Source organism: Gossypium arboreum, chromosome 12 (genome assembly GCF_025698485.1).
Source record: "Gossypium arboreum isolate Shixiya-1 chromosome 12, ASM2569848v2, whole genome shotgun sequence".
Taxonomy (NCBI): domain Eukaryota; kingdom Viridiplantae; phylum Streptophyta; class Magnoliopsida; order Malvales; family Malvaceae; genus Gossypium; species Gossypium arboreum.
In genome coordinates, this window is record NC_069081.1 from 98,215,763 (window position 1) to 98,238,042 (window position 22,280).

At 34.0% G+C, this 22,280-nt stretch overlaps 1 non-coding gene across 1 annotated transcript; it reads left to right on the plus strand.

The window, feature by feature from the left end:
• The first annotated feature begins 10,021 nt into the window (after positions 1-10,021).
• On the plus strand, positions 10,022-10,128 carry LOC128285762 (small nucleolar RNA R71). The gene has a single exon (XR_008276312.1). It is a non-coding gene; the product is annotated as a small nucleolar RNA R71 (small nucleolar RNA).
• The last annotated feature ends 12,152 nt before the right edge of the window (positions 10,129-22,280 follow it).

Consider the following 22,280-nt stretch of genomic DNA (forward strand, 5'->3'; position numbering starts at 1 on the left):
TTGTCTTATAGTGTTCTCCACTTGCTCAGAGTCAAGGATCGTGAAGATCTACCCGCACTATCATACTTTGGGGTATTTGAACTAAATGTTTTGAATTATGGCATGTATAGTAGGCAAAAATTATTTTGTTATGTGTCATATTTGTCTAGGTTTAAAATATTAGTTACAAGATTTCGACCATTACTTTGTACAAGCCATAAAAGTTGGCTAATATTGTTCAAGATATATGTTATACGATGCATTATCAAATGGGATGACATATTTCTATCTTGGTATATGTTATGTTCTGATAATACCTTGTATCCTATTCCGGCGACGGTAACGGGTAAGGGGTGTTACACCAGTAGGCCCATTCTGACACTTGAACGCGTGACTAAACACAATAGCACACCTCCCTCTCTGACCTTAACCAGAAAACCCAGAACTTCTAGCCCTAAAATTCAAGGTGTTACAGACCGGATCTTGGAGATTACATCAACCACACATAAATACAAGAAAGCTTGCCTTATTAAAAAATGTTTGATCTTGTGGAAATAATTTTGTAAAATCTGCTTTATTTACTTTCAAAAATCTTTATGGTTGTCAAGTGAATATTTCTCAGCACATTTGTTATTTAACGGTTATTAACTTAATCATTCCTCTGGAAACTCAATTGTTTTTTTTTATTTGCAACACTAAAAACTCGTAATTCATCAATTTTGAAAACAAAACCAATTTAGTTAAGAGAGAAATCTTGAATTTTAATTAAACTAACTTGCTAAAACCCAATAAAAACCTAAAACCAATGATAAAGTCCAAAAAAATTATCAACGAGCTAAAAAACAGTCTATGTTTTAAAATAAAAATAAACCTTTAAAAACCAGCTTGTTTATGAGAATTTGAATCAGAGTTTCTGAATGCTGCCCAATCTTAATTTTGAGGATTACTTGAGAAGATAAAATAATATGGTGAGCTAAAAGCCCAATATGTTTCATGACCCAAAAAACATAATAGATAGTCAAATAATGTACAAACAAAACTTATCAGAGCATAATATTGGATACAAGGCATGCTTAGCATTGCAATGTCATACAAATAATTCCTACCCCCAATTGCTAGATACCATCTTCGTTCATCCAACACACCAATTAGGGTTATTAAGTACTCATCCAACCAACACATCATATTAGCATTCATGTAATACTGAAAAATCATGCAGTCGAGCTACCAGATAATATAAGAAAATCGCCAGATATGGATAATACAATCTAACTACCAAAATCAAATTTTGCGACAAATCGCCAAAATCACAGAACATAATCTGCCAGAACTTTCTCCATATTATATTTATAACTCACCCCAATGCACATGCAAACATCAAACCACATATTCAGACACACTCAGATTAATCATATTCATTTATGAACATAGCAAAACGGAAACATGCCAATAGTGCATACGGATTTATAGATTAGAGACATGCATATAAACTTAGTTGGAGTTACTAAATAAAGACATGCTCGTACACACAAACATACAATCGAGTATACAGTTTTACATGTTTTAGCATACTTTTAGAAAACTTACATACGACAACATACATAATATATTTTGGTATATTACTAAACTCCCTCATTCGGCCCAAATGTGACCCTAATAAATGTTCAAAATGGGCCTATACGACCAGGCACACGCCGTGTGCCATGACTGCCACATTCGGTTTTGCATAAATTTGCATTTTTTTAGAGACACGCACTTGATTATTTTTAGGAGGTTAAAACCACAGCAATAGTACATGTTCTACACAAGACATCAACCTCAACCAATTAGCAAGAATACACGAAACCGAACTTAGGGCATTCGACCCTTGCTCATTCAGAGCATTTGGCCAAATGAATGGCCATTACAAACCAGCCCTTAAACTAGGGCATTTGGTCCTTACCCTTAGAGAAGAGGTTGTTAAAATCCTCAGTTCGTTGGAGGAGTAATCGCCACACGTTCCTCACCTAAATAGAATAGTATAGGAAGAAACGACTAGCCACCAACTATCAACCAAAAACCTCTCAAGTAAAACCGAAAACAACACACTTAAGCATCGAACGAGTGAAACTTACGAAAAATTACGATTACTATACTGAAAATCCCTAATCGCCCATGGCCAATAATGAAACTAGAAGGTTAGCGACGGCTTTAGGAAAACTTAAGGTTTAGACGACAGCAAAGTAAAATAAAGGAATGAAAAAAAAAAGAAATAAGAGAAAGAAAACAAGAGGTTGACAACGTGAAATTATGGAAAAATCGAAAGGAGAAAGGAAGAGCAGAGGGAGAGGATGGTAAGAGAAAATTCAACAACAAAAGTGAAAATAGAAAAGTGAAGAAAGTGGGGGAAAGAGGGATGGCACAAGAGAGAATTGTTAGGAGATAATCCTTCAAATTTTTTAAAGGGTAAACTATCAAAATAGTCACTTTTGTTTACTTCAGGTTACATTTTAATCACTTATGTTTGAAATGTTATGTTTTAGTCACTTACGTTATCACCTTGTAACAATTTAGTCATTGAGCTTTTAATTGTTGCTAACGAAGTAACGGTAAGTTGATGTAGTGATCGTGAGATTTTGTGATAGGTTTTAAATATTTATAATTAATCGTTCTTAAACTAACTATTATCGCGATGTAGGCAAGTGTACCTATCGAACAGTAGTATAGTTTTAGCAAGACTGGATTGTCGAACCCGAGGGAACTAAAAGTACTAGTAATGACTATTTTTTATTATCTAGCCTAAGAATATTTTAATTAACTAATTATCTAAACTACGAACGCACAGAGAAAAGAATTGAGGAATTGCTTTTGGGAAAATCGATTGACTTAAGACAATACCTAAGGAAAAATCCACCTAGACTTTACTTGTTATTCTGGCTCCGAATCGGACGATTTATTCATTCAACTTGTTCCATAGAGATCCCTAAGTTATGTTATTATCCCTATTCAAGACTAATAACGTCTAATCCCTAGATTGAATAACTGAGACTTTTCTCTAATTAACATTCTAGGGTTGTATTAACAAGATCTATGGATCCCTTTATTAGGTTTCACCCTAATCCGACAAAATCTTGTCACCCTATTTCTAAGCGCGCAATTAACTCCACTTAATTATGACAAAAGTACTCTTAGATAGGGTCTATTCCTCCTCTGAATAAGAGCATGTCTTGAATCAGTATCCTGGGATATCAAAATAAGAATTAAGAACAAGTTAAATATTTATCATACGATTCAAAAAATAATAACAAGATTCGTCTTAGGTTTCATTCCCCTTAGGTATTTAGGGTTTTTAGTTCATAACTAAATAAGAAAACATCTCAGAAGAATAAAGAATACAAAACATAAAGAAAATCCAAAACTCCCTGAAGGGAAATTGAGGAGAGATCTTCAGTCTTGATGATGAATCCGACTTCTGAGATGGATGGATCGACTTCCTTGGAGTAATTCCTTACCCCCTATTCTCCGTCTGCCTTTTTCTCCTCTTTTAAGGTGTATTTATAGGCTTTGGAATACCTAGAGGCTCTTAAAAGTGGCTTTTTCCGAATTGGACTTAACTTGGGCTCGGCAGGGACACGCCATTGTGCTATTACTTTAGACCGTGTTCGAGCCTGTTAGAATGACACGGGCGTGTGCTATACCCGTGTGAGTCGTGCTCCAATTCTGCCAGATTGACACTACCGTGGTCTCCTGCCTGTGAGGAAGTCCAGGCCGTGTTGATTTCGTACTTTGGCCCATTTTCTCCGTTTTTGGCCCGTTTCTCGTTCCTTTTGCTCTCCTAAGTATAAAACATGAAATTAAAGCATTAGGAACATCGAATCACCAATTCTAATGAGAAATCATCCGTAAAATACATTAAACATGGAGTAAAAATATGTATAATTTACGGTTTATCAAATACCCCCACACTTAAGCATTTGCTTGTCCTCAAGCAAAATTCTCAACTCATAATCAACATAAATTCTCCTCAACTTACAATTCCTATCGATAATATCTCAGAATAATCCATAGGTAATCATACATTGATAATTCAACTAAAAGAACATAAAAGTTTCAAACATTCCAAGTTGAGTATTTAATCATGCAAACATAGGTGTCTCTCCGCATATAAGTAATTACCTTTGATTCAGAATATTACAGAGTTTCACATCCTCACTAAAGATTCACTCAAATCACTCGAGGTGTTTAAGGACAATAAATGAAGCACTCAATAGTCAATAATGAAAAGTCATTACCATAGGCTTGCATGAAAATCAAATCTCCACCACTATAATTTAAGATGATACATCAATCAAAAGGTCTTTAGAGGGTTGTAGTGAGGCTTGGTTAGAGGGTGTGGTCACAAGCTGAAAGAAAGGGTTAGAATTGAGATTGAATTGAAAAATTGCCTAACTAGAAAAAGAGTTAATCTTCACTTGCGTACAACAGAGCTTCTTTTCAGAATATGAAATTACAGATATGTATACATAGTTTTTTTTTAAGAACAAGTTAAATAAAAAAACATAAACTAATTATTAAAAACAATACATAGCTAAGCAATTCATTCAACTCAAATCTCGACAAAAATAAGGGTCAATTTAGAGGATTTCAACAATAACGGGTTAAGGGTTAATATTAAGGTTAATACAAGAAATGACTTGTTCGGCTCAAGGGGGGTTTACTAGGGGTTAATCGTGGAGGTAGGCTTTTTATGGCATGAGTGGGTTAATCCTAAGTGCCTTAATCATTTTGATATATCAAATCAAATGGTGTGGTCTCGACATACATCATCAAGCAAGTTCTAGAATAACAGTTCAATACTGATGCACTCAAAGTAATAATAAAAGTGAGCATGAAAGGATTAATAGATGCTCAAAAGGCTCAAAAGGCTCAAAAATCTTACAGAAATTATAGCTTTTTGAAATCTCACAGAAATTATGGATTTTTGATGTTTAGACTCGTGAATTCCAATTCAAAGTAATACCTAGACTTGGGAAGACAACTTATAATTTTAAATTCTTAAAAATCAACTTATCATGCTTGATTCTCTAATGTTTTGAAGTTTTAAACAATCAATGCATAAGTCCTTATGTTTTAATTCAAGATATATCAATCAAAATCATAAATCAATTAAAATTTATCCTAAATATGATATGAGAACTTTTCAAAAGCACAAAGTAGTCATTCAGGGATTTTTCTGATAATGAAATAAATACCCCCCACACTTAAGATGTACATTGCCCTCAATGTACAAAGGTAGATATTTTAAAATATAAAAATAAGATAGGGAGAGAAGTGAAACTTCCTGTATGATGAATTCCTAGAACTAGAGTTTTGAAGAGTAATTGGTTCGAGAGTGGAGGAGGATACTCCGGCAGTCGTAGAGGTTCATTAGGCCATAAGTCCTGTGCCAAAAGAATTATATATCTAGTGGTAGCTATGGTCGTGGTCGAGCAGGTCATGGCAGTTGTGAAGAACCTTTCCTGATGGAGTTTTAGTTCCTATGTGATGATGAGCTTAAGAGCTCTATATAACTATGATAAAATCAAGAACTTTTTAGGGGATATTAGGAAGAATAATTACTCGAAAAAAATAACCAAATTAATAAAATAAAATTCTAAAATCTAAAAAAATAAAAAGTAGTTTCAACAAAAATTAAAAAAATAAAATAATAAATAAATATTTCTAAACATCTTCATCGCTGGATGGTTTGCGAGGTGGGACTGGCGATGAGATGTGGAGGTGTTGACAAATCTGCTGTAGAGTAGCATCAATGTTGTCAAATCGTTGAAAACACCGCTGCTCGAATCAGGTGAGATGCTCAGAGATGTCAGCATATGAAGCCACCGCATGAACTGGACGAGAGGGTGGTGGTGGCTGAGTTGGTGGGTCCTCGTGCTATAGGAGGACATCATCAGGAATGTCCTCATAGGCCTCCTCCTCAGTAGATTAGGTGAGACGGTACTGGGGAGGGTAGGTTCCTCGGTGCCTCTCGATCATCCTCATGCTAAGCATGCTCGAGATGCATTGTGGAGATATTTGGCCGATGAGGGTGAGGGATGATTCTTGGACCGCGGTGTTGAGGAGCCCGAAATATCGCGCCAGCTTAGTCATGTAGGGGCCAATAGAGATGACCCTCTTCCGATGCCGCTCCGTCTGGTGCTGAATCTCAAGGGCGATGAAATAGGCAAGCTCGATGACGTGCCCTTGCGACATGCACCATAAGAAGTAGACGTCATGGGTGTTGATGACGCCAGTGCTTTCTCATCTTCGTGTAATTGTGTGAGCTAAAATTGCGTGTAAATACCTCAGGGATGGTGGGAGAACTGATGCCTTGGAGCGATTAGGATTGTAGGAGGATGTACTAGGGGCCAACGTGTGCCAGCACTTCGAGGGAGAGATATGTATGTGGCGACTGAGAGCATGTAGTTCATTCTCTTCTCGAAACTCCTCCGTATATAGGCCTAGAGCAGCACCAAACTCTGGGACGCTTAGCTGGCGGATTAATCCGCCTAGGCGAAATTGGACCGTGCCGGGATTATCATACTTTATCATTACAGTCTAGAGATAGAACGTTGAGCATAATTCTATCGTGAGCTCGAGGTATGTCGGCTCGATAATCCTGAAGAATAGCTCCCAAGGGTCGGTGGTTAGGAGAGCCCGAATCGCGTCAGTCATCTGGACTTGTTCTACGGTATCTCAGTCGATACAGCGGCCCGCAATTAAGGGTCAAGCCCGAAGTATTTGGAACAGTTCTTCCTAGGGCCCTCGGGGAAACTGTAGGAGAGGGTGACGAATTTTCGCAGTTGGGCCTGCGGAAAAGGACGCTCCCTTCCTCTTCTTTGAAGTAGGTACGACGATTTTTTTTTCCTTTTGACAATGACATAGTACCTGCGAGTAGAACCATTGAGTCATCTTGATGAGTGGTCAAAGTGAAAGGAATACAATATTCAACTAAAAAGCAGACTTTCGGCCATAACCAAACATAACTAATATAATAATTTCGTGACCTTATCATTGTATGTAGTAGTGGCATGTGTAAGATAAAAGAATGAAGTTTTCCTAACAAAATGAAATGTATGATAAAAAAAAATGCAAATTTCATGAGAGGCATTGGCATGGAAATATCATCAGAATGAGCATGGTAAAATCATGGATATGAAGTTTTCCTAATCACTTGATTTAACATGCTATGTATAATAGCTAACTTAAGAATGCAAACTAAATGATAAAAATCATGAGCAAATTAAAAAGTAGTTCAAAAGTAATGAAGATTATGCTAATAATAAACGTTAGTGATAAGTAAATAAGAAGTGAAAGGAGTAAACAAACGCTAAGGGAGAGAGATTGAGCATCGAAAATGAAGTTGAAGGCGGCGCAAGGGCGTGGCAGGGGGCCGTGTGGAGTTGCAGTGGCTAGGGTTAGGGTTTTTGAATGGGGAACAAAGTGAATAGTGTAAGGTATTTATAGATTTTAGGACACACGGCCATGGCACACACTCGTGTCCCCCAATTTCATCCCGTGTGATTCGCGAATTTTAAATTTGGGCGCGTCTGACATTTAGTACACGCCCGTGTTCCTCGGGCGTATGGGTTCACACGGCCGTGTTGCACGGTCGTGTCTAGCTTTATTCGCTTCTCCTATGCCCGTGTGTTCAAGCTCCACGCTCGTGTTCATTTAACAGGTTCGACCATGAGTGTTAGACACGGGCGTGTCCCACGCCCGTGTTAGTTTCTCAGATTCAACCACGAGTCTTCCACACGGGTGTGTGGCACGCCCGTGTTGTTTTGGCAGGCTCAACCATGGCCATGTCACACGGCCGTGGCGTTTTATCGTAGTCTGTGTTGAGGAAATCTATTGCCCTATTTTCACACGGCCTTAGGCACCCCTGTGTGCTTGGCCATGTCTCTGTGGAAACACCTGTATTCAAGATTTCTATTAGTAAGTTAAGAGTTATATACCAAAATTCAAAGAAATTAATATTGTTAGTGCTCGTGTTGCCTCCCGAGAAGCACTTATTTATAGTCTAAGCTCGACTTACCTCTTTGTTGTATGGTTATAGTGGTTTGAAGAGTTTATACTCCTCATTCCTGCTATCAGTCTCATCAAAATAAGGTTTTAAATGGGTGTTGTTTACCTTAAAAGTGTCGAACCTGGGATGACTCACCTCCATCGTACTGAATGGAAAAATATTGAGTACTGTAAGAGGGATTTCCTCATTTGGTGTAGTAGTGAAAATGTGGGGATCTACGGCATCTAGTAAGACTTTATCACCAACCTTAAGTTGATTTGGAGAGGTATCGAACTCCTTCTGTCGTAATTTTGGTTTATCGTGTATTCTTGGTTTATGTGCTCGTCATTCGTCTAGCTCCTCTATCCGTAGCCTTCGTTCTTCATGAATGTGTCCTTGGTCATTACTAGAACATGGCTTGTGAACTTCTTGGAAACTTAATTTCTGAAAAGTAGGTTGTGTCATATTGTCAATTTTAGTAGACTGGTGTGGACCATTACCTTCAATGTTCGATGTGATGCCAAAATTACAAGTTTGAAGGGTGATCGTTTCGTATGCCTCATGAAGTGTAAGCTCACCTGTGCCAACATCAATAACTATTTTAGCAGTTGCTAAAAAGGGCCTCCCTAAAATCAAAGGGGTGTTATTATCCTCCTCTATGTCCAGAACAATGAAATCAACGGGAAATATGAACTTATCTACTTTCACTAGTACATCTTCAATAATACCCATAGGAAATATTATAGTTTTATCTGCCAATTGAATGCTCATCCTAGTTTGTTTAGGTTTCCCAAGACCTAATTGCTTAATCATTTTTAAGGCATGACGTTAATACTGGCCCCTAAATCAACTAATGCATGGTTTATATCTAAACTACCAATTAAGCAAGGAATTGTAAAACTCCCCGGATCTTTCAATTTGTGGGGTAGCTTATTCTGTAGAATAGCTGAGCAGACTGTGTTTAGCTCCACATGTGATGCTTCGTCCAACTTCTGTTTATTTACTAAAAGCTCTTTTAAAAATTTCATTGCATTTGGCATTTGCGACACAGCTTCAATAAACGGTAAGTTAATATGTAATTTTTTCAAAAGTTTGAAGAATTTACCGAATTGTTCATCTGAGCGATCTTTCCTTGTAGAGTTAAGGTATGGGCCACGAGGTTTATATTCTTCATTCACCGTTTTATTATGACTTACCTCACTTTTACCTTTTCTCACCACAGTTTCTTGCATCAATTTTGGCTCAGGAGCAATGAATCCTTCCTTATCTTGAGTACTAATTGCGTTGAGGTGCTCCCTTGGATTAGGTTCAATATTACTTGGTAAGCTACCTTGTGGATGTTCGGAGATTAGTTTGGATAGCTAGCCTATCTGAGTTTCGAGCCCTTGGATCGATGCTTGTTGATTCTTAAGTGCTGTCTTGGTATTTTGGAAATGGGTTTCTGACACCAAAATGGATTTAGAGAGCATCTCCTCAAGGTTTGATTTCTTTTCTTGTTGATAAGGTGGCTGTTGAAAACCCTGAGGATTTTGTGGCTTTTGATTCCCTTGACCACCTCAAGAGAAATTTGGGTGGTTCCTCCAACCTGCATTATAAATATTACTGTATGGGTTAATTTGAGATCGAAAGTTATTGTTACCCATATAGTTGAATTGTTCTTCTTCGGTTGTAGGATTGAAGGATTGATATTCTGTATGCACACCTCCTCCACTTGAGTCACACCTCATTACTGGATGTACCTGTGTAGAACCAAGTAAACCATCAATCTTTTTATTGAAAAGTTCTACCTGATTTGACAGCATAGCAACTGAGTCAACGTTATAAACGCCAGCTATTTTTGTTGGCTTAGTCCTCATGACTTGCCACTGATAGTTATTCAGTCACATTTCTTCAATGAATTCATAAACCTCTTCAGGTGTTTTGTTGTTGATGGCTCCTCCAGCAGTTGCGTCAATCATCTGTCTTGTTGACGGATTCACATCATTGTAAAACTTTTGAACTTGCAGCCATAGAGGTAACCTATGGTGAGGGCACCTTTACAATAGATCATTGTATCTCTCCCATGCATCGTAAAGTGTTTCTAAGTCTATCTGTACAAAAGAAAAGATATCATTACGTAACTTAGCCGTTTTAGCCGGCAGAAAATATTTTAGTAGAAATTTTTCGGTCATTTGTTCCCAAGTAGTGATGGACCCTCGTGGTAACGAGTTCAACCACTTTTTAGCTTTGTTTCTCAGTGAAAAAGGAATAACCGAAGGCAAATGGCATCATAAAAAACGCCATTAATTTTGAAAGTGTCGCAAAATTCCAAAAAATTTGCCAAGTGAGTGTTGGGATCCTCATCCTACAAACCATGAAATTGAACAAACTGCTGTATCATCTAAACTGTGTTAGGTTTCAATTCGAAATTATTCGTAACAATAGCAGGTCTAACTATACTTGACTCAATTCCTATTAAAGAAGGTTTAGCATAGTCATACATAGTACATGGAGCAGGATTTTGATTAGCCGCAATTGCAGGAGGTAGCTGATTGCCTTGGTTTTCAGCCATCTCTTCGGTTGGAGGTTGAGTATCGTCTTCTTACTCGTTCTCTGTGTATTTTAAGCTTCGCCTTATTTCTCTTTGGTTTCTACGAACTGTGCGATCGATTTCTTCGTCAAAAAGTAATGGTCCCAACGGGTTTCTTCTAGTCATAAACTATGAAAACCTGTCAAGAGAAGGAAAAAGGAAGTTAATTAGTAATAATAAAAAATTTAAATTAAATTGCAAGAAAAATAAATTGCTAAAGTAATAAAAATTGAGTGTTCCTAATATTTTAGTTCCCCGGCAACGACGCCAAAAACTTGATCGCGAGATTTCGTGATAGGTTTTAAATATTTATAATTACTCGTTCTTGAACTAAATATTATTGCGATGTAGGCAAGTGTACCTATCGAATAGTAGTATAGTTTTAGCAAGACCTGATTGTCGAACCCGAAAGAACTAAAAGTACTAGTAATGACTGTCTTTTTATTATCTAGCCTAAGAATAAAATGGGTTTTTATTTTAATTAACTAATTATCTAAACTAAGAACGCACAGAGAAAAGAATTGGGGAATTGCTTTTGGGAAAATCGATTGACTTGAGACAATACCTAAGGAAAAATCCACCTAGACTTTACTTGTTATTCTGGCTCCGAATCGGACGATTTATTTATTCAACTTGTTCCGTAGAGATTCCTAAGTTATGTTATTATCCCTATTCAAGACTAATAACGTCTAATCCCTAGATCGAATAACCGAGACTTTTCTCTAATTAACATTCTAGGGTTGCATTAACTCGATCTATGGATCCCCTTATTAGGTTTTACCCTAATCTGGCAAAATCTTGTCACCTTATTTCTAGACGCGCAATCAACTCCACTTAATTATGACAAAAGTACTCTTAGACAGGGTTTATTCCTCCTCTGAATAAGAGCATGTATTGAATCAGTATCCTGGGATATCAAAACAAGAATTAAGAACACATAATTAAGAACAAGTTAAATATTTATCATACGATTCAGAAAATAATAACAAGATTCGTCTTAGGTTTCATTCCCCTTAGGTATTTAGGGTTTTTAGTTCATAACTAAATAAGAAAACATCTCAGAAGAATAAAGAATACAAAACATAAAGAAAATCCAAAACTCCCTAAAGGGAAATTGAGGAGAGATCTTAAGTCTTGACGATGAATCCAGCTTCTGAGATGGATGAATCGGCTTCCTTGGAGTAATTCCTTACCCCCTATTCTCCGTCTTCCTTTTTCTCCTCTTTTAGGGTGTATTTATAGGCTTTGGAATGCCTAGAGGCCCTCAAAAGTGGCCTTTTCCGAATTGGACTTAACTTGGGCTCGGCAGAGACATGCCCGTGTGCGATTACTTCAGGCCGTGTTCGAGCCTATTAGAATGACACGGGCGTGTGCTATACCCGTGTGAGTCGTGCTCCAATTCTGCCAGATTGACAGGACCGTGTGGTCTGCCCGTGTGAGGAAGTCCAGGCAGTGTTGATTTCGTACTTTGGCCCATTTTCTCCGTTTTTGGCCCGTTTCTCGTTCCTTTCACTCTCCTATGGCTCTCCTAAGTATAAAACATGAAATTAAAGCATTAGGAGCATCAAATTCACCAATTCTAATGAGAAATCATCCATAAAATGCATTAAACATGGGGTAAAAATATGTATAATTTACGGTTTATCATGTGGCACATTAAATCATCATTTCAAATAAAAATTTTAGATTAATTTATACAATCGATCCCTATATTTTTTCATTTCGAGTAATTTAATTTTTTTAAATAGTCCCTATACTTTTATTTTTTTGAACAATTTAATTTTTTCGAGTGAGGCGAGCTTGTGGACTAGTTTTAACAAATGGAAAACATAGAAAAATCATGTTAAAAGAAATGAAGAAGGGAGGAAAACAAAATGAGAAACAAAAGAAAATGGAAAAAAAAAAGAAAGTTAAAAGAACATAAAAAAAATTAAATTGCTCAAAATGAAAAAATATAAGGCCAATTGTAGAATTTAACCTAAAATTTTCATTTGAAATGATGATTTAGCATGCCACGTGTAACACCCTTAACCCGTATCCGTCGTTGGACTATGGTTAAAGGCATTACCTGACAAATCAGAATATTTTACGAACAATTCATATACATCATTCACAATCATAGTCAAACATTACCATAGAGTCCCTTATATAGGTCATCAAGACCTTAAGCATGCATTAGAAAGGGGTCGGGATTAAACCGAGCTCATACTAAATTTTTCAAAACTTAAAAATTTTTCAAAGTTGTACAGGTCATACACCCATGTGAACAGGCTGTGTACCTTACATGGCTTTAGACACGCCCATATGTCTAGGCTGTGTCAAAACAGGACAAACATACTGACTTGTCCACACAGCCACAAGACATGCCCGTGTGCCAAGCCGTGTAAAAATTAAGGAGGCTACTAACTTGGGTCACACGGCCAGTCACACACCCGTGTGACTAGCCCTTGCTCGAAATTGACTTGGCCACACAGCCTAGCACACGCCCGTGTGTGCGACCCTGTGGTTTGCCCAGGCTCATTTCGAAATGGCCATTGAGCAACACGGCTGAGACACACGCTCGTGTCCTTGTCCATGTGGGCAAAAATAGGCCATTTACAATGCCAATTTGTGTAACACCCCCACGCCCGAAACCGTCACCGGGGTCAAGCTTGAGGTGTTACTAAACTTATCTTACCTTTTAAACAACTCTAAACCACTTATTTTAATTTTCGGAATAAACTATTTTTCTGCGTCATGGTTGCTTAAAAATTAATTTCTCGAGTTTCAAAACTCGAAATTAAGATCTGTAAATTTTTTCCTGAAACTAGACTCATATATCTATCTACTAATTTTTTTCTAGAATTTTTGACTTGGCCAATTAGGACAGTTTATTAGTTAAAGTTTCCCCTGTTTCAAAACTCGACTGCACTGACCTCTTCTTACTAAAAACCATGTTTCTTCCTGTAAAAAATTCATATGACTAAGCCGTTTGTTTCTATTAAAACTAGACTCAACAAGGATTCTAACCATTTAAATTAAATCTTCTAATTAGTTTTTTACAATTTATGGTGAATTTCCAAAGTTGAAATAGGGGATCCAGAAATTGCTCTGACCCTATTTCACTAAAACTCAGATATCTCATAAAATATAATACCTTTACCTGCTTTTAAGAAAATAGACATAATAAGATTTAATTTCATATATTATTCATCTTCAAACTATGTTTCTACAATTTTTAGTGATTTTTCAAAGTTACATTATTTCTGTTACTTAAATCTGTTTTTAGGTTACTTTCACATTTTTCATAATTTTCATGTGATAATCACCATTCAATCATACATATTAATAAACATGTATATCATCGGCCATTTTATTAGCTAATCACTAGCAAGTATTTACACATCATTCATTGTTCATATTATACCAAAAGTAGCTAAGTTTCTATACATGCCATTCCCAAAACAAAACGTCTAGTTATACCGAGTTATTTCATTAATAGTGTGATCGGCCTCCGATGTTTCCTTCGATCCCCGAGTGGCTAGATAAGTACTATAAGAAGAAGAAAATAAAGAGATTAAGCACTAGGCTTAGTAAGCTTACAAGAAAATAAATCACAACATTCAACATAATGGATAATTATGCATAATATCATCTAACATCATAAATTTCTTTACTTCTTAATTTCTATCTTCTTCTTTATTCCCTTACCTTCTTTCTTACCTGACCTTTCCTTTTTCATAAATATAATCTACTTTTCCTTTTCTGTTAATTCACTATAATTTAACTCGTACCCTGAACCACTCGGAATACTAAGGATACTAGGTCGTTCTCGCCTTTCAATATCTCGCCAATGCCATGTCTTTGACATGGACTTACATGAATTATTCCTCTCCAATGCCATATATAATATGGACTTACATGGCTCAATCCTGTCTCCAAAGCCATATTTCTAATATGGACTTACATGGCTCATTTCATTACGCTCATCAACCCTAATATCCTAACATTCCTAGGGTTCAACCGGGGCTTTCTAACACTTTTCCTTTGTCACTTCACCTTAAATTCGACTTTAAATATTTTCTTAACATAAATATATAAATACTGGAAATTGAAAATAATAATGTAAAATAAAATAATATTGCATTTATTTACTGTAACTTACCTTGATACAAAATGTGACTAAACTTTACAATTTAGTCCTTTACTTTTTCTTTTCCCCGATCTACTCCCAAATTTCGTTCTTCTTGATCTATAATAGAAAATTTAACTTATTTAATATTCACATTTATTAAAACAGTCCGTGACCCAAACTTTGGCAAAATTATATTTTTACCCATAAACTTTCACATATTTGCACTTTTGCCCCAAGGCTCGTAAATTAAACATTATCCTATTTTCTTATGTTTTACGACATGCTGATCATTTTTCCCTTCTATGGCAATATCAAAATCACACTCTAACATATACTTATGACTATTGGTATTTTTTTTCTGATTTAAGCCCTTTTACTCGTTTTCACTTAAAACCGAGTAGCGTAAGTTGTTTAACATAATTTAAAACCTCATATTCTATCATAAAACACCAAAATACACAAATTTCAGCTATGGGTATTTTTCCAAATATGAACCCTAGGTTGAATTATTGCTAGAATAAGCTTAATCAAGTTACCGAGACTCCAAAAACGTAAAGATCATTAAAAACGGGGCTTAGAATCACTTACTATGAGGCTTGAAAGTTGAAGAAACCCCAGCTATGGAGGAGATCAAAATCGGCAGAAACTAATTGAGAAGATGACCATTTTGTGTTATTTTTCCTTCTTAATTCATTTAATATCCAAATGACCAAATTGCCCTCCTTACTAAACTTTCAAAATTCCTTCCATGTCCTAATTTTTGTTCATGAACTTAAAATTGGTCAAATTGTTATTTAAACCCTCCTAATTAATATTCCAAAGCAATTTCATACTAAAAACTTCTAGAATGCAAGTTTTGCAAATTATTCGATTTAGTCCCTAACCTCAACTTAAGCACTTTATGCATAGAATTTCATCACGAAATTTTCACACAATCATGCAATCATACCATGAACCTCAAAATAATAATAAAATAAATTTTTCTACCTCAAATTTGTGGTTTCGCAACCACTGCTCCGTTTAGGCCCTATTTAGGGATGTTACAATTTGCCACCCATTAAGGGTCTTCCCTACAATCATCAAATAGGCAACAATTGCACATCAAATTTCAACCATTTCATAATCAAAACATTCAACATTTATGTCATATCATTATCAACCTATCTCATGTTCATAACATATACCAATTCATGTCATTCCATAAGCTAAAAACATACTAAAACATATGGTTTATAATCTTGATACATTCTAATAATTCACATACCAAATTCTTACCCAATTCTAAAATAAACACACACCAAAACTTACCAAATTGACCAATTCACTTGTCCAGTCAATAACATATCACATAGGCATAATTTGTGTCACATATCATATACCAAAATCAAACCATAAGTTCAACCATAATTAAGCCTTATTACATAGCTAAATATACACTTCACAAAACATATTCAACTACCTCTAACCTATACATGCCATACTCCGATATTTACACTTACAAAATGTACCAAAATAGAGTTTGATAGTGTGGTGATGATCCTCGATGATCCCCGAGCTCCCAATAACTACGATATCTATAAAACAATTGAAAGACACACAAAGTAAGCTTTCAAAAGCTTAGTAAGCCATATACAAATAAACATAACAATATAAACATATAAGCATCATAATATACATATAATTCTTAGCCAAATGCTATCATAAACCACATAGCTCAATTACATTTCATATATTCCCCAATCATTTGCACATATAGCTTTATTTCTAATACCTTTGTTACATATAATCATTTGATCACAAAGATTCATATGTTTACCTTTCAACATCAAATATGACATACAATTTCAAAACGTACCTGAATCGAATACATATTTCATATAATCCTTCGTTTCTCGAAATGCCTGTTGAACCTTTCGAAATCATAAAGATACGCAAATATCTCAGAAAGCTCATACAATGCCAACGTCCCAGACGTAGTCTTACATGTAACCAAATATTGATGCCACTGTCTTGGACAGAGTCTTACACAAAATCAAATACGATGCCAATGTCCCAGACATGGTCTTACACGTAAATCATAAGTTGATGCTAACGTCCCAGGCGTGGTCTTACACGAAAACACATGTCGGATCCTATGTCATGACATATGTATCCTAACTATTCTTATGGTTCATACGGGGCTTTTCGAATGTCGAAACTTTGTCGATACATTCTCGGATATCTCATGCTCAATTTATATAACCATTCATCAATATTCAATATCATATTAACAGTAATAATTCAATTCAAAACATGTTTATTTGTATATCGACTTACGGATTCGAACGGATGAAATCGACTACTTAACGACTTTCGACTTTCCCCAATCTAATTCCGTTTTCTTTGGTTCTTGATCTAAACACATTCAAATTTAACGCTTTTATTCATCAAATTATTCAAATCAATCCAAAAACACATATTTAGGGGATTTTACAAATAACCCTCACATTTTCACATTTTGACACTTTAGTCCCTATTTCATAAAATTACAAAATACACAAAATTTTCATGCACACTTGCTTAACTAGATATACATAGTGTTTATAAAGCCCATATATTTCGTTTATTTCATATTTTTGTCGCTCATAATACAAATTTCATAATTTAGCCCATTTTACTCAAATTCATAAAAAATTCAAAGACAAAACATGTTAACCCAACATCAAACTTCCATATACTATCACCAAACTTCATAAAGCTCATAATTTTATCAATGGCTCAACTCAAAATCATTAACAAAATCAGAAACTGAGACATGGGCTTAGTAAAACACAAAGTATCAATCACAAAAACATAGAAATTATCAAAAACCGAGTTAAAACGGACCTTTAATCAAGCTAGATGTTGGCCGAATGATTCAAACACATAAACCCTAGCTTTTTCTTCTTCAATTTTGGCAAACAAGATGATAAATGCACAATTTTCATGTTTTGTTATAATTAATATTAACATAAATATACATTTTACCATTTTAACCTTCTTAATATCATTAAAATTCCACCAACTAATGCCCATTAATGTCATTTAATGAATTCAATGGTCCATTTACAACATAACGACCACACATTTAAAGAGACACATCAAATAGGCACTTTAACAAAATAGAAGGCCACTTCTACATTTTACGCGATTAGGTCCTTTTTCAAAATTAAACACACAAACAATCGAATTTCCATAGAAAACTTTCACACATATAAATTCACATATTATAAGCACGGAAAATAATATTAAATATTTTTCTGACTCGAATTTTTGGTCTCGAAACCACTATTCCGACTAGGGTCTAAACGGGATTGTTACACCACGTCATCTTATCGCTACACAGTTGACAGAAATTAACAGCTCAGTGACTAAAATGTTACAACACGATAACATAAATGACTAAAACGTAGCATTTCAAACATAAGTGACTAAAATGTAACATGAGGCAAACAAAAGTGAGTATTTTGATAGTTTACCCTTTTTAAAAAAAAAAACTATTTAAATCCCACTAAATCTTATTTAGTTTCTATCTTTGACAGCATGGGCGGCGCAGGACGGAAGCAAAAATAATTTCCACTCTAGGCACAACAGGATTCGAACTTTGGACCAAAGGAAAAAAAATGCTTAACTATTAAACCACTAGTCTTATTTTTGATAATAAACGTACAAAAATTAAAGATAAGCAAGACGTGCCGAGCTAGATATTGGGACAAAAATAATATAAAATTTTAAGGGAAAGGAATTGAACACAAAATCTCAAGCACACAACCAAAACATCTAACTACTAAACCAAATCAATTTACTTGACACATTTTAGCATTAAAAAATTAAAAACTTGGGGCATTACATTATGGCATCATCAATAATTCAATTTTAATAAATATTCAACATGATTAAACAAGTCGATAATATAAATAGTATAAAATGTGAAATTTAATTCAATAATATAAATAATATACATAAATTTGAAAAAAAAAATTTGGGGTTTTGGGGGAAGTAAAAGTTTTGTGGGAAAAAGTAAAAGGAAAAAGGTTTTGGGGATTTGGAGGAAGTAAAAGTTTTGAGGGGAAGTAAAAGTTTTAAGGGGAAAGTAAAAAGAAAAAAGTTTGGAGTTTTAGGGGAAATAAAATTTTTGAGAAAAAATAAAAGGGTTTGAGGGAAGAAAATAAAATGACTTGATATTTAATTTATTTGAATTATTTAAATTTAAAAATTCAACTTGATTCAAACTCAAAATTTAAAGAAAAAGATTTAGGTGATTCGATTTGAATAATTCGAAATTCGAATTCTTTTTCGATATTTTAGAATTGAATCGAATTTTATTTAATCTTAAAAATTAATATCTCCTCTGGGCATGGCTAAACAATTTGGTCACAAGAAAACTATAAAGAAACTTTCATGCGTGTGAAGTTTGTCAACTTAAAAGTTTAATTTAATTGATTTTCAAGAATATTTTTAATTGGTTTAAATATCATTTCCTTTTATTGGTAAAAATATTAGACATAGAATGCCAAAATTATTATGTTAACAGATAGGTTTGGGCCACCAAACCTACGTACTGCTGAAGCCTGAACAGGAGTAACCAACCCTTAAGGCCTAGACATCAATTATGACTCGAATGAGTTTTATGAATATATTTCTAAAAATTGTTGATAAATGTTGACGTTTTAGTATTTACATTTAAGTTTTATTATGCATAATTATAAATATAAATCTCCAATGTCACTATTTATATGTAATATAGTTGTAGTTTATATTTATAATTGTATTGAATTTATGTTTGGAGATTTGACATCAAATTAATACAATTTATTTTTTTCTTTTACGTATTTGTATTATTATCTAGATAAAGGTGAAATCAAAAAATTTTGAAGGGTAAAATATAATTTTATCATTACTAATTTTAAATTTTAAAAATTATAAAAAGGCTAAAAGGAGTTTTTTTTTCATTTTAGGGATTCCCTGCCAATCTTCTGGTTCCACCCTTATATCTAAATCACTTTTCGTTTCCTACTTATCAAAAGAAAATCCCATAATCTTATTCTTCTATTTCCTATGTATTTGGGTCAAGTTTAAATTTTGGAGTCGATATTATTTGGAGAATTTCACTTGAATACCACCCTGGCCCAAATATGACTATACTCAGGCCATAGAAAGGAAGAAGACACCTGCGTTTATACCAAAAATTAATTATTTTTTATCTATTTACATTTTTTTTTAAAAATTACGCTACATAATTGATTTTTTGAGTAAACAATACATATGGTCACCCAACTATGCTTGCCTTTCTGTTTTGGTCACCTAATTTTAAAAATTTTCTATTTAGGTACTAACATTTGAATTCGTTCCTGTTTTGGTTACCGGTAGTTAAATTGATAATGAAAAGCTTTTTTTTTCTAACAGGTATAATAACACATTTAGTCCTCAATCTTTCATATTCTATCAATTTGATCCTAATTCTAAATAATTTAATCAATTTAATTATTCACATTTACAAATTGCTTAATTTGGTTCTCAAACTTATTAACCAAAGCTTTCAACTTTTAAAACAGATATATTCATATCTATAAATTTATAACCAAAAAGAAACTTGTGAATAAAAATTTGTTGCTTGTAGTAATGTATATTAAAAATGATGGTAATTGTCAAATATTGAAGAGAGGAAGCATCGTTAGCAAATATCAATGCAGCCTTGCTTTCAACTTCAAACTCATTGCTGAATTTTACACTAATTTTACCCCAAAATTTTAAGAAAAAGAGAAAAGGAGAAAGCATAACAAAATTAGGTGTTCCTTTTTTCCGCAGTATGATGCAAAAGTTTTGGTCTTTAGATTTTAGTAGTGCCCACACCAGTTTAATGAATTTTATTATTATTTAAAACCTAAGAATCTATATTTTATTAATTCCTACAATTTCTTAAAGAAAAAAAACCCCACCATTAATAAATTAAAATAAGCTGCTGCTACCGGTGGAGGGATGCTGGTTGCGTAAAGCTTGATTCACCAAGCAAAGAGCATTTAACCTGGGTTTTCGTTAGTTTTGAGAAAAAATTTTGAGTTTATAAATTTATAGATATGGAATGTCTCTATTTTAAAACGGAAAATTTTGATTAGAAAGTTTGATAATTAAATTGATAGAATATATAAATGTGAAGAGTTAAATTTATTGAATTATTTAGAATTAGGAATTAAATGAAAGAATATGTAAGTATTGAGGACTAATCATGTTATTATACTAGATAGAAAAAGCTTTCGTTATCAATTTAATGATGGGTGAGCAAAACAGGAATGAATTTAACCGTTAGTGCCTAATTGAAAGTTTTTAAATTTGAGTGGCCAAAACAGAATTATGAGTATAGTTGGATGACAATTTGTATAATTTACCTTTAATTTTTTATTTCACCTTAACTTTGTTCTAATACAAGATTACTCCATTATGAGACACAAAAACTTAAATTCAATCCTAAACAACTTATCTTACCTCAATTATAAATAAAATAAAAAGATAAGAATTGTTTATCATACTTCAATTATGCCAGGAGTATGTCAAGGTACCAATGAAGTGAGTTATTATGCATACAATAGAAAAGTGACGTAGTTTAGTATTATGCCCTAAGAGTTCGTCTATAACAAACTTTTATATTGTATAAGTTGTAACGAGTTTGATGTAATGATTATTTTTTTATATACTTTTCCTTGTTCTTAGATATTAAGTCTGTCAGTTAAATAATAAGAAAAATGTTTTCAGTAATAAGTTTATGTCAAGTGTTTCAATAATTCAATTAAGTATTTTGTGCAGTAACACTCGAGATCTGAACTTAGTGAATTAGGTCAGGTTTAGGGCATTACAATACAGTTGTTAGTAATGTAACATCCTAGTTTAGACCCTAGTCAGAATAATGGTTTCGGGACCACAAATTCGAGTAAAAAAATATTTTAATATTATTTTCCATGCTTATTATATGTGAATTGATATCTGTGAAAATTCAGTGATTTAATTTATCATTTATGTGTCGAATTATGAAAAAGAACTAAATCGTAGAAAATGCAAAATTGTCCTTCTATTTGATTAAGTGCCGAATTGATGTGTCTTATCAAGTGTGAGGTCCTTATTAAGGAAATGGACCATTAGCATGGTTAATGGACTTTTATGGACAACCATTAAAAAGCTTTTATATTATTTCATTAAGGGTAAATAGGTAAATGTGTATTAATGTATTATTAATAAGACAAATGTATGAAATTAGGACATTGGTGTTCATCGTTGTCGAAAATACAAAGAAAAAGAAAAGAAAAAGAGTTATTTAGGGTTCGACAAGTTCAAGCATCAATTAGGTATGTGTTTTTGATCGGTTTCCGATAATTTTTACATTTTTGAGATTGTTGCTTAGTAATCTATCAAGCCCATGTCTCAATTTCTAAATTTGATGATGAATTTGAGTTATGCCATTAATGAAATTGTAAGCTTTGTGATGTTAGTTGACGGAAGATGAAAGATATATGTTGAGTTAATATGTTTTGTATTTGAATTTTTGATGAATTTGAGTATTTTGGACTAATCTGTGAAAATGA